We start from the raw sequence: 14,162 nt of genomic DNA, 5'->3' as shown, positions 1-14,162 counted from the left end.
TGCTCTCTCTCCACACAGCAAGCCCAGAGAGCAGCCCGACCCTTTGTATCCAACCGTATTTAAACCCATTCACTACCTCCTGTTTTTGCAGAGCAAACAATTTAAAACAAAGTAGTTTTTCTTAGGTTATGTCAACATGTCATTTACAGGGTCCTGGCGCCTGGTGGAGTAAGTAACTGCATCCCATTATCAGGAAAGTTGACAGTGATCTATCTTGTAAGGCTTACTGGCCTCCTGTTCTCAAGAAAACTGACAATAATTTATCCTGTAAGGCTATTTTGTTAGTGGCATCTGGGATTTATGGCCAAGTCCACTAGGAGGAAGCATGCTCAAAAATTCCCACTCTCTAACATAACAAGCCTATACATTTATTCTTTCTGCTTCAGCTTTTCTAAAAGATAGAAAATCATATGAGTTAATAATTATCAAAATGTATTGTTAAGGTTGTTACATATATAGATATAATTTGTACTATATATGTAAAAATAATAGCACTAAATTAAAGTAAGGGGGAATAGAGTTAGTTATAGGAGTAACTGTTCTATATTTCACTGGAATTAATTTAGCATAAATTTCACTGGAATTAATTTAGCATATTCTTTTTAATTTTATTGAATTTATTGGAGTGACATTGATTAGTAAAGTTATATGGGTTTCAAGTGTACAATTCTATAATACATCATCTGTATATTGTATGTTTACCACCCAAAGTCAAATCTCCTTCCATCACCATTTATGCCTCCTTTTTTCTCTTCTACCTTTCCACCAGCTTTTGCCTCTAGTAGTCATCATACTGTTGTCTATATATGTGAGGGTTGTTTTTTATTCTTAAACTCTTCATCTTTTCCACCTAATCTCTCAATCCCCCTTCCCTTTCGAGGTTCTGGAGAGTATTATGCTAAGTGAAGTAAACCAGTCAGAGGAAGACAAATACCATATGATTTTACTTATATGTGGAATCTAATGAATAAAATAAACTAAAGAATAAAATAGAAATATTCATAGAGACATAGAACATATTGAAGTATAGTTTGAGAAATATATATATATACTAGAGGCCCGGTGCATGAAAATTCATGCACTGGAGGGGGCGGTCCCTCAGCCCGGCCTTCCCTCTCTCACAGTCCAGAAGCCCTCAGGGGTGGGAGGTGACTTGGCAATCAGGGGGAGGCAATGCTCCCATCACACCTCTGCTGCTGCCACTGCTGGCAGTGAAAGCCTTGGCCGGCCCTGGTTACCTGAGCTTTGGGCAGCCCTGGGCAGTTGGGGGGCTGAGGGGCTGGGAGACTCTGGAGGCAGGTGCGCAGAGCGGCCATACTTTCCTGGGGGTGGGCATGGCCGTGCCACTCGCCTGCTGCCCCGATGGGGCTGAGGGGACTGGGCGCCGCCATCTTGTGCTGTGGTTGCCGCCATCTTTGAGGGCGTGACAATCAATTAGCATATTCCCTCCTTATTGGCTGTGGGTGCTGCCATCTTTGTAAGGGTGTGATGGTCAATTAGCATATTCCCTCTTTACTATACAGGAGAAATATATATGCTGAGTGGCAGATTATTATGACCATGTGACGTTTGTAGGCAAATTAGCCATACACTGCATCATATGGGATATGGAAGCTGAAGGCCTGTTCGAACACCTTTGCTGTCTGCAGTTACCAAGATAAAACATCTCCAATTTGCACAGGAACACAAGGATTGAACAGTTGAGCATTGGAAAAAAAGTCATGTGGTCCGATGAATCACATTTCCAGTTGCATCATGCAGATGGCAGAGTGAGAATTTGGTGGAAATAGCATGAAAGCATGCACCCCACATGCATGAGTACAACCCTTCAAGCTGGTGGGGGCAGTGTTTTGGTTTGGGGCATGTTTTCCTGGCATGATTTGGGCCCTTTAATTCATGTGGAACAATGTTTGAATAGCACAACATACCTAAGTATCGTTGCTGATCAAGTTCATCCTATCATGTTGATAGCATATCCCAATGGAGATGGCTTCTTCCAACAAGACAATGCACCATGCCACGGTGCCCGTATTGTGCAGGAGTGGTTTCAAGAACATAAGGGAGACTTTACCTTGCTTAGGTGGCCCCCACAATCACCAGATCTCAATCCAATTGAGCATTTGTGGGAAGAAGTTAAAAGAGCCATCAGGCAGTTGGTTCCACAACCATCAAATCTCACAGAAATGGACAGTGCTATTCATCAGGCATGGTGTCAGATTCTTCCCATCACCTTTCAACATTTCGTGGAGTCAATGCCAAGAAGAATCGCTGCAGTATTGAAGGCAAAAGGTGGCCCAACAAAGTACTGATGGGGTGGTCATAATAATCTGGCCACTCAGTATATATATATATATATATATATATATATATATATATATATATATGCCCTGGAGAACTACTAACAAAACAGCATATCTCAATCAATATCCTTTCACCTTAGGACACTGTAAAATAAGAACCAACTAAATCCAAAGCAAGCAGAAGCAAAAAAATAGAGATTTATGTAAATGATATTAATGAAATAGATAATGGGAAAATATAGAAAAAAAATCAGTGACAGCAAAAGCTGGTCCTTTGAAAAGATCATCAATTTTGACAAACTTTTAGCTAAACTGGCCAAGAAAGGAGACTCAAATTACTAAAATCAGGAATGAAAAAGAGGACATTACTATTGACAGGAAAAAAAAGATTATAGGACAATACTATGAATAGCTGTATGGCAACAAATTAGATTAAAAATGGACAAATTCCTAGAAAGAAGCAAACTACTGAAACTCTCCAGAAGATATAGCTCATCTGAATAGACATACAAGAAGTAAAGAGGTTGAAAACTACCACCAAAAAAAGCTCAGGCCCAAATGGCTTCTATGGTGATTTCTACCAAACCTTAAAAGAAGAATTAACACCCATTCCTCATACACTTTGCCAAAAGTACAAAATTCCCTTAATGTTATTTTACCACATACGTTCTTTCTCTGTCTGAACTACTTGAGAGTAGTTACAGACAGAATGCCTCAATAATCCACTGTATATGTATTTTTAAAAATACCTGGAAGAGTAATCTCTTAAGGAAATATACCTTCTGCTTCCAATTACATAGTCCATTTACTTCTATATTAGCACCTGCTGATGTCTGTATAGATAGTTATCTGTTTGTTTGTATGAAGCATGTGTTTGTGATGAACAAGTTGTTTGTCTCGCAGAACTTCATGAGCTGTTTCCCTGCTTTGTTTCTGACCGCCAGTCCAAAATTTCCAATGACACTGCTTTATTTCCTACTTGTACATTCTAGTCACTGATTGCTATCAGATTGTCTTGTTTTGATGTGTGGTCAATTTCTTCCTGAATACTTGCATAAGCATTCAATTTCATTTTATTCAGCTCAGTAAAATGAAAATGGAAGAGAGGGACAAAAAGAATAGGAAAATGCAATAATGGTCTAGCACTTCCTTCTGCTGTGCAGCATGTGGGTCCAAACTCCACGTGTGCTGGGTCCCTGGTGTCAAAATCATCAAATACTTAGTAAATGAAAACACTCCTGTGATTCTAAACTCTTTACACGTGTTATTAACTAAATTCAATGTATTCTTCAGCACATGCATATAATGTAGCTTATATTATTTGCATTTCACACACCAGTAAATACAGTTTAAAGATAGTTAATGTTTTTGTTTGTTTACTTTCTTTTGATTTTTAGAAAAACAGGAATGGGGGGAAGAGTGAAAGAAATACCAACGTGAGAGCAAAACAACATTCCACATGCTCTAGACCAGGAATCAAGGGTCTCTGGAATATATAATACCTCAAGACAAAGGGTATAAATGGCCTCATTTTTTTGAGTCCATATATGAGATCATATGGTATTCAACTTTCTCTGTTCTGATTTATTTCACTTAGTATATGATCTCAAGGTCCATCCATATTGTTGCAAATGGCAAGGTTTCCTTTTTTTGTTGTTATGGCTGAGTAATATTCCATTATATATGTCACATTTTCTTGATCCATTCAGTTCTTGATGAATCCTGAGAGTGTTTTTATATCCGGATTATTATAAATAGAGCTGCAATGATTATAGGTCTACACATATCCTTCTGAATTAGTGTTGTCTTTTTCTTTTTCAAACAAATACCTAGAAGTAGAATTGCTGAATCATATGGTCATTTTATTTTTATTTTTTGAGCAAACTCCATAAGCTTTTTCATGGTGGTGACATCAATTTCAGTCTCATCATCAGTGCATAAGAATTCCCTTTCCCACCATGATTATAAAAATTTCTTCTATGTTATCCTTTTCAAAAGCTTTCTTTTAAATATTCACTTTAATATTTAAGACTATGATTCATCTCAAATTTAGTTTTGCATATGGTATGATTTGAGGGTCAACATTCATTTTTTTCTTCAAAATATTGTTCCTACACAAAAGCAGAAAGGCAGAGAGAACAATAGAGTCTAGTTTAAGTTTTGGAGGATTATAGTGATGGTTCACAGAGGAATGACAATATATATATATATATATATATATATATATATATATATATATATATATATATATTTTTTTTTTTTTTTTCAAATTTGAGTTAAAAACTCCCTTTCTACTACTGTAGAATTCACTTTCTGAATTGTGGGAAGAAACAGACTAAAGAAAGAGAGTAGAAGGCAGAGAGGTGAGTGGCCTGTGGACAGGACAGTAATTACCCAGAAACATTTTGTAGACAGGGAGGGGGAAGCATCCACACATAAATCCATTTTGCACAGAGGTAAGTACTTCTTCTACCAGTATCCAGAGTCCCATCTGTGCCCACAGACCATTAGCCACCACCCAATCAAGAACTGTACTCTGTCTGCACCTTGCAGTCCATTGTCCCAGGTCTCCCTTATTTGCAGCCAGCCCATGAGCCATAGACTACTTGGCAGGAGTGATGATCATGTGTCCCATGGCTTTGTTTACTTCCTTCAGCTTTGCCTTAAATTCACAACACTCCAACCCTATCCCAAAACCAAAGCAAACCCTTGAGCAATAGCATGGGGCTTGGGATGTCTTAGAAGGGTGAGGTATGCGAGGGAGAGCAAGTCTACCCTGAACAGAACCTGCCTGATATCTCCTCATTGTAAAAGGCATCTCATTATATAATGTCAAGTGTCTCTAGACTCAGTAACAATTCTTTCAAATAAAGAATCCATGTAAGAGTCATACTCATCATCCTCTCTAATAAAATGGTAATATGCAAATTAACCATCACTCTGCTACATAAGCCACGCCCACCAGCCAAGCCACGCCAATCAGGGCGAGTATGCAAATTAACCCCCATCCAAGATGGCTACAGCCACAGAGAGCAAGGTTTCCCAGGTAACAGAGGAAGCCAAGCTTTCCATAGCCGTTGCAGGCCTAAGCCTCCACTCAAGCTACAAAGTTTCAATTATAGAAGGTAAACAAATTCAAACAAATGGCGGCAGAATGGAGCTTGAGAGAGCAGGCCAGGTTTGCCGGCGGCAACAGGGGAAGCAAAGCTTTCCGCACACCTTGTCCAGGCCCAACCTCCACTTAAGGCTACAAAGTTTCAATTGTAGAAGGTGAATTAACTGCCACAGAAATGGCAGCAGGCTTGGCTCCGCTCCAGGCTACAAAGTTTCAATTGTAGAGGAAAATAAATTCCAGATACCAGGGCCTCCGCTTGGGTCGCCAGGGGGTGTGGCCGGCCTGCAAACCACCACAGGCCCCTCGCTCAGGCCGCCCCACACCCCAAGGGAATCCCACCTTGATCAGGGACACCCTTCAGGGCAAACCAGCTGGCCCCCACCCGTGCACCAGGCCTCTATCCTATCTAATAAAAGAATAATATACAGATTGATCATCACTGCAACACACAATATAGCTGCCCCCATGTGGTCAAAGATCCTGCCCCCATGTGGACACAAGATGGCCACTACAAGATGGCCTGCAGGAGAGGGCAGTTGGGAGGCACCCGGCCTGTAAGGGAGGGCAGTTGAGAGGGACCAGGCTTGCAAGGGAGGGCAGTTGGAGGTGATCAACCCTGCAGGGAGGGCAGTTAGGGGTGGCCAGGCTGGCAGAGGAGGGAAGTTGGGGGCAAACAGGCTGGCAGGGGAGCAGTTAAGCATCAACCAGGCTGGCAGCGGAGTGGTTAGGGGGTGATCAGGCTGGCAGGCAGAAGCGGTTAGGGGCAATCAGGAAGGCAGGCAGGCAAGCAGTTGGGAGCCAGTGGTCCTGGATTGTGAGAGGGATGTCCGACTGCCCGTTTAGGCCCGATCCCACCAGGATCAGGCCTAAACAGGCAGTCGGACATCCCTCCAGGAGTCCCAGATTGGAGAAAGTACAGGCTGGGCTGAGGGACAACCCCCCGCTGTGCACGAATTTCGTGCACTGGGCTTCTAGTTATTACTATAATTCAGCAGGAATTGAATCACCCTATTAGGGAAAATATTGTCTTTGCAGTTTATTTCATCTTTCCAAACTTTTTTAGTTCAACAAAATTGCAAACATCATAATTCTAATTTTAGTTTAGTGACATTCTGAAGTTGCTCAGTCAAGATGTTTCTTGTGGAGGGGATGGAGCTGGTTAGGAAGTAATATTCCTGGGGTTTTTAGAGTATGATACATTTTGCTTCTTTCATTTCCCCCTGCAAATTCTTTATCTCATCTTGATTTTCTTCTTTTTTCTTTCCTGACATTTCTCCTTGAGATTCCATGCATATTCCCGAGAGAGAAAACGAAGACTAAACTCATACAATGTAAAACATTTCCTGCATTTGCAGAATTATTTCCCTTTTCAATACCTATACTAATCCTTCATTAGTTTTTGAAACTTATTTTTTAAACTTATTTTTTAATAGGTTCCTCTTCACCAACATGCACCACGGGCTTCCTGGAAATTATATCACTTTTTTTCAACTCTGATCTAGGCAGTGTGGCCTCTCAAATATGTATCTAAGAAGGTGAGAAAGATGAGTGAATTCCATTGGGAAGCTTACTACATGATTCAGAATCATGGCAGATGTTTGATCAGGGAACTTAGTACAACTCTCCAAAAGTTGGTGGCAAGATAATATGGTAAGTTGAGGAGATCAGGGCCTGTTCTGGTCCATACTATATTTCTAGTGGACATCTGGACTCAACAATGACTCACAGTGGAGCTTGGAGAACAGGATGATACAGGCAGCCTGGGTATGTAATTACATGATTAATTGTGTATATGGTCACGAAGTCTTCCTATTCATTAGGGTTTCTGTGGAGATAAATTTATACCAGATAGGGCTGAAAGGAAATCACCTTAAACTCCATTGAGTAGAATAGACAGACCAGCTATTCTTCCATAAGGCAGGACTCAGAAACATTACTTATCTCTTATGAAATTACAATTTCTTGATTTGAAAATGAGAATATCAGAGTGAGGGAGCAATGTGAGAGTGAGAGAGCAAATGGTGTGTGTGTGTGTGTGTGTGTGTGTGTGTGTGTGTGTGTGTGACATTATATCCTGCATGACTTTCAGGGGCTGGTCCACAGGGCTGTCTTGGGTGGGGAGCTCCTGCTACCACTGCAAGATTTCCTGGCGCAGGTCCTGGCACAGAAACCATGCTATCTTGAAGGGCAGATTTGCTGTGACTAGGAGCTCAGCCTAACCACTACACAGACTGGCCTCAGACAGAAACTGGGGTCCTACAACCACTCTGGACAAAGACTTGCTATAGCAGCTGCAGACACACAGACACCGAGACTCCAGCCATCCCACTGCAGGCCCCTGTGAGACCCAGAGTGTATCCTCCTCCCACTAACCCGACACAGCAACACATGTCCCATGCATCCTGGACTCGCCCATGACTTTCAACACATGCAGGGCTCCCACCGACCCGCTGTGGCCACGCACTCTGGCACCCGAGCTCGCCCATGACTCTTGGTGCACGGAACTCCTACCAACCCATTGTGGCCACCTGAGCTCTCCTGTGACTCTTGGGGTACATGAAACTCGCCCCCAGCCAGCTGCCATGGCTTAGTCCCTGGGCAACTTGGTATCTGGACCCTTCACTGATAGAAAAATGGGGAGACAAAGTAACAACCCCCAAGGAGTGAAAATGAAGAATCCTCCCCCCAAAAAAAGGCACTAAATGAAATTGAGGCATGCAATATGTCAGAAAACGAATTCAGAGTAATGGTCATAGCGTTCATAAACCAGATGAACTAGAAAATCAAAAATCTAGATGAATTTAAAAGTGATATACTACAATAAAAACCACAATGGAAGGTCTCAGCAGGAGATAAGGCGAAGTGGAGGACTGAAGTAGTGAGTTAGAAGATAGTAAAGAAACAAGCCCAATCTGAGGAGCAATTGGAGAAAAACAATTATAAAACAGGAGTAAAGCCTAAAGGAGCTTTGGGACTACATAAAATGAAGTAACATACATAGATTAGGGGTTCCATAAGGAAAGAAGAGCAGCAAGGATTAGATAAAGTATTTGAAGAAATAATGACAGAAAACTTCCCAGATATGGGGAAGAAAAAAGTTGCAAAAGCACCGAGTGTCCCAAACAAGACAAACCCAGAAAGACTCATACAAAGACAGTTCATAATTACAGTGGCAAACATTAACGACAAAGAGAGAATCTTAAAGGCTGCAAGAGAGACACAGAGAGTTACCTACAAAGGATCTCCCATTGGATTATCAAATGATTTCTTAACAAAAACACATCAGGCAAGAAGGGAATGGAATGAAATATACAAAGTGATGAAAAGCAAGGGACTGAATTGAAGCCTACTCTATCCAGCAAAGATATCATTCAAAATTGAAGGGGAAATGAGGAGCTTTGCAGAAAAACAAAGGGTTAAGAGAGTTTATCACGACCAAGCCAACAATGAAAGAAATGCTAAAGGGACTGTTGTAAAAAGAAGTAATAGAAAGGGAAGAAGGAACACAAGCATGCTAATTAGACCACAATTCTTCCAGACAAAGCCATGGTGGGCGGGGACTGAGGCAGAGGTGGCAGAGGCCCCCGGCCATGGCGGCAGCAGGCGGGTACTGAGGCAAAGGTGGCTTCCACGGTCCTTGCACAAATTTCATGCATTGGGCCTCTAGTAAAGAATAAAAATGGCTACAAACCTATCAATAATAACCTTAAACATAAGTGGACTAAATGCTCCAATCAAAAGATATAGAGTGTCTGAATGGATAAGAAAACATGACCCATATGTTTGCAGTCTACAAAAGAGCCAATTTAGAACAAGAGCACATGCAGACTGAAAGAGAAGGGATGGAAAACATTTTTCAGGCAAATGGAAATGAAAATAAAACTGAAGTAGTAATACTTATATCTGACAAAATAGACCTCAAAGTGAAAGCCATTATAAGAGATAAGGAAGGCCACTTCATAATACTAAAGGGAGCAATTCAACAAGAGGCTATAACTCTGGTAAACCTATATGAACCCAATACAGGAGCATCCAAATACATTAAAAAAAAAAACTTCTGGAAAATATCAAGGGAGTTATTGACAGCAATGCAATCATAGTAGGAGACTTTAATACCCCATTGACATCACTGGATAAATACTCTAAACAAAAAATCAGCAAAGAAACAGCAATCTTAAAAGACTCACTACATCAGATATACTTAATCAACATCTTCAGACCATTCCACTCCAAAGCTACTGAATATACATTCTTCTCAAGTGCATATGGGACATTTTCAATGATAGACCACATATTAGAACACAGGTAAAGTCTATCCAAATTCAAGAAGAATGAAATCATATCAAGTATCTTCTCAGATCAATATGGCATAATATTAGAAAAAAACTACAATAAAAACAATCACAAAAATTCAAACACTTGGAGGCTAAATAGCATGTTATTAAATAATGATTGGGTTAATACAGAGATCAAAGAAGAAATAAAAAACATCCTGGAAACAAATGACAATGAAAACACAATAATCCAAAATCTATGGGACACAGGAAAAGTATCCCTGAGAGGGAAGTTAATTACTCTACAGGCCAACCTCAAAATAACACACAAAAAAACTGGTATTAAATTAACTAACTTTACAACTAAAATAATTAGAAAGAGAGCAACAAGAAAAGCCCAGAGTGAGCAGAAGGAAGGAAATAATAAGGATTAGAGTGGAAATAAATGACATAGAGACCAAACAAATAAACAAAACAATACAAAAGATCAATGAAACCAAGAGCTGGTTCTTTGAAAGGATAAACAAAGTAGATGAACCTCTAGGCAGGTTCACCAAAAAGCAAGAGAGAGGATCAAAGAGTAAATAAATAAATAATGAAAGAGGTGAAATAATAACAGGCCCCACAGAAATACAAAGAATTGTAAAAAAATATGCATTCAGAGATCATAATAATCTGGCCACTCAGTGTGTGTGTGTGTGTGTGTGTGTGTGTGTGTGTGTGTGTGTGTATTATAATATATATATATATATATATATATATATATATATATATATATATATATATAATATGTGTGTATATATATATATATATATATATATATATATATATATATATATAATTTTTTTTTTGGAGGCCCAGTGCATGAATTCATGCATGGGTGGGGTCCAGCCAGCCTGGCCAGGGGGAGGGCACATGGGTGGTTGGCCAGCCTGCCTGCTGGTCTAACTCCTGGTCGAGGGGACAATTTGCATATAGCCTTTTTTTATATAGGATATACACGGAGTGGCCAGATTATTATGTGTTCAGAAATCATAATGATCTGGCCACTCAGTGGAGGTATATATATATATATGTGTGTGTGTATATATATATATATATATATATATATATATATATATAATGAGCAACTCTATTCTAACAAATGTGTCAGCCTAGAAGAAATGAAGAAATGTATGCATTCCTATAAAAATACGACATTCCCAAACTCAATCAGGAAGTATAACAAAATCTCAATAGGCTGACAACTGCAGAGAAAATTGAAGCAGTAATCAAAAAACTTTCAGCAAGTAAAGGGAGGAGGAAATGGCAGCAGAGTAGGCAGATGTGTTCCCAGCCTGGTCCTGGAGCAGAAAGAGAGAACAGCTAAGGGTCGCACTGGGAGTGTTTGTTAGCAAGCTGAGGGACAGCTGAATGCCAGGAGAAGGTGGGGGACTGCTGGACGGGGTTCCCCTGACAGGGAAGCCCCCACGGCGGCTGGGTCCCCTCCCGGAGCTATGGGCACGGACGGCGACATCTTGCCATCTTGAAAGGGAAGGTGGACTTTATCTGAGGCCTGAAAATCCATAACTGTGGCGACTGCCCAACAACTGTTTGCCCCAGAGCACCGATCCCAGGAGGCGCGAATGCTTGGACTCAAAGGCAATCTTCACTCCACCACGGAAAGGTCAGATTTCTCCAGGGATAGGGTGAGGTTCTAGCCCCTGTCGTAGAGAGAAACGCCCGCGCGTGCGCACACAGTGGGAGCTGGATGACCAAGGAGGTCTGAGCCAGGAGAGGTCTGTGGTTGTTGGGGCCGGTGTGATCCGTGATTGTGGAAGGGGGCCTCAGAGCTGCTAACAGGGGGGAATATCTAAAGAGCAACCGGTTTTGATCTGACGCGGAGGGATAGACTGGGAGTTTCAGGGGTGTGCAGTCGGCTTGAACTTGCCCACCAGCCTCTGCAAACCGGTATTGAGTGCCATACAGGAAAAAAGGTTAGACGGGCCTTAGAGTCCTGGCAGTCAACCCAGAAACACTGCCAACCAGATGCTGAATCACAAATTGACTCTGGTCTAATAAAAAATAAAGGAACACAGAAATAAAGACACCCCCTGCTTAAAAATCAAGACTGAATTACAACACTGAGGAGCAGTGAAATGCAGGGAACTGCAACACTGTCCGGACTGGGAAACAGATGTGCCAAACAGAACAACAGAGGAAGTGAATGACCTTAACTACGGCACTTTTTTTTTTTTAATAAATTTTTAATTTTTTTATTTTCATTTTTTGCATCATTTAATTAAGAAACTTTTTTTTTCTTTTTTCCTTACTTGATTTTACCTTTTTAATTATTACATTTTTATTTGCAATTAACATTATTACTACTACTATTTTACCTTTTTTATTATATTTATTTTTGGGTCTTTTTTATTATATTTTTTTAAAAGTGTCATTTTATTTTCTCTTTATTTTACTTTGGGATTAGTGTTCTACAGTCTATTTTCGCCTTTCCTTCACCATCGTTTTATTCTACCTCAACTCTACCTTTATGCCATCACTCTCTGCCTAACCTTTCCCCTTTTGGTGTCCTGTTTATCTTAACCCTTTCCTGCTCTAGATTTTCCCTATTCTTTCTGTTTACCCCCAGCTGAAATTTCACCCTACCTATATATCTAATCTCCAATCCCCTGCACCTCTTTCTTCACTGTCTTAACAAAAAAAAAAAAAAAAAAAAAAATTCTCTCTGTCCTTTAGTTGTTGTTTGCTTGAATGTTGATTATATCGAATTTTTATGCTTTTTTGTGAGATTATTTTGCTTATTCTTTTTGTTTGTTTGTTGTGTTTTTGTTTGTTTTTTTACTTCTGTTATCCCTTACCTCGCTTGATATTAGTTGGTATTGTAGGTTGTATTAATCACCAGGTACTTGTTGCTGGCATTTGCTGTGATCAGTGGTTGTTCTATTGGAGTTTTCTCCCCATATATACAGTTTGTTCCTCTTTTCTCTCTTAGTCTCATTCTAGTCTCTCTTATTCTTTTTTCTCATTTCCCCAATTTCCTTTTTCACATTCCTTTTTTTTTTCTTACTTCCTTTTTACTCTTCTTTCTCTCCTATCCCCTAATTTACCTTTCTCTGGTGGTCACCTTTATTGGAGATTATTAATATCGTGAATACATCACTGTTCAGTGCCTTGTGTGTTGTACCTGGTTGTGTTGTATTTTGTGCCTTTAAATCAACGCAAGAGAGAGAGAACTACATAACCAGACATCTGGAGAAGAGAGACCATGGTGAGACAAAGAAACAGCCTGCATAAGAAAGAAAAGCAGGCATCACCAGAAAAGGAAGTAAACTAATAGAGGCCAGCAACCTATCAGAGAAAGAATTCAGAGAAATGGTCATAAGGTGGCTGAAAAGAATGGAAGACAAATTTGACAATATGAGTAAGAACCAAGAGGAAATGAAGAAGAACAAAGAAGAAACGAAAAATGACATCGCTGCTATAAAGAACTCAATAGAAAGCATCAAGAGTAGACTAGAAGAAGCAGAGAACCGCATCAGTGAGCTAGAAGACAAGATGGAAAAAAATACCCAAGTAGAGCAGCTTCTAGAAAAGAAAATGAAAAAGCAGGAGGAGAGCCTAAGGCAGTGATGGTGAACCTATGACACGCGTGTCAGCACTGACACGCGTAGCCATTTGTGATGACACGCGGCCGCTGAGGCGGCCGCATGCCAAGGATGAAACATTTGCTGCTCCTGAGGATGAAACATTTGCGAAATAATGTTTTTTCCTCAAAGTGACACACTACCCGAGTTATGCTCAGTTTTTGGGCGAATTTTGACACACCAAGCTCAAAAGGTTGCCCATCACTGCCCTAGGTTCACAGCACTCCCACTCTATCCCAAGACCAAAGGAAACCCTTGAGCAATAGCATGGGGCTTAGGATGTCTAGAAGGGTAATGTATGTGAGGAAGAGCCAGTCTGCCCTGAACAGAATCCACCTGATAACCTCCTCATTGTAAAATGTATCCCATTATACAATCTCAAGTATTTCTAGACTCAGTAACCATGCTTTTAAATAAAGAATCCATGTAAGAATCATAGTAATCATTATTACTATAATTCAGCAAGAATTGAATCACTCTGTAGGGAAAACATTGCCTTTGTGGTTTATTTCATCTTTGCAAACTTTATGGCTCAACAAAATTGCAAGCATCATGATTTTAATTTTAGTTTTGTGGCAATTGTTTAACTTTCTGACATTGCTAATTCAAGTGTTCCTTGAGGGGAGGGGAGGGAAGCTGATTAGGAAGTTATATTCTTGGGATTTTTAGAGTATGTTACACATTGACAATGATTCTCTGCTTCTCATCTGGATATATCTCAACTTATTTTGAAGTTTCCTGCTCTGTTCCTGGAATCCCTCCTTGAGAAGGCATTCATATTCCTGAAAGAGAAAGTGGAGACTGAACTCATATAATTCCAAACATTTTC

Source organism: Cnephaeus nilssonii (assembly GCF_951640355.1).
Source record: "Cnephaeus nilssonii genome assembly, chromosome: 7".
NCBI lineage: Eukaryota > Metazoa > Chordata > Mammalia > Chiroptera > Vespertilionidae > Cnephaeus > Cnephaeus nilssonii.
This window is presented reverse-complemented; position numbering follows the sequence as displayed.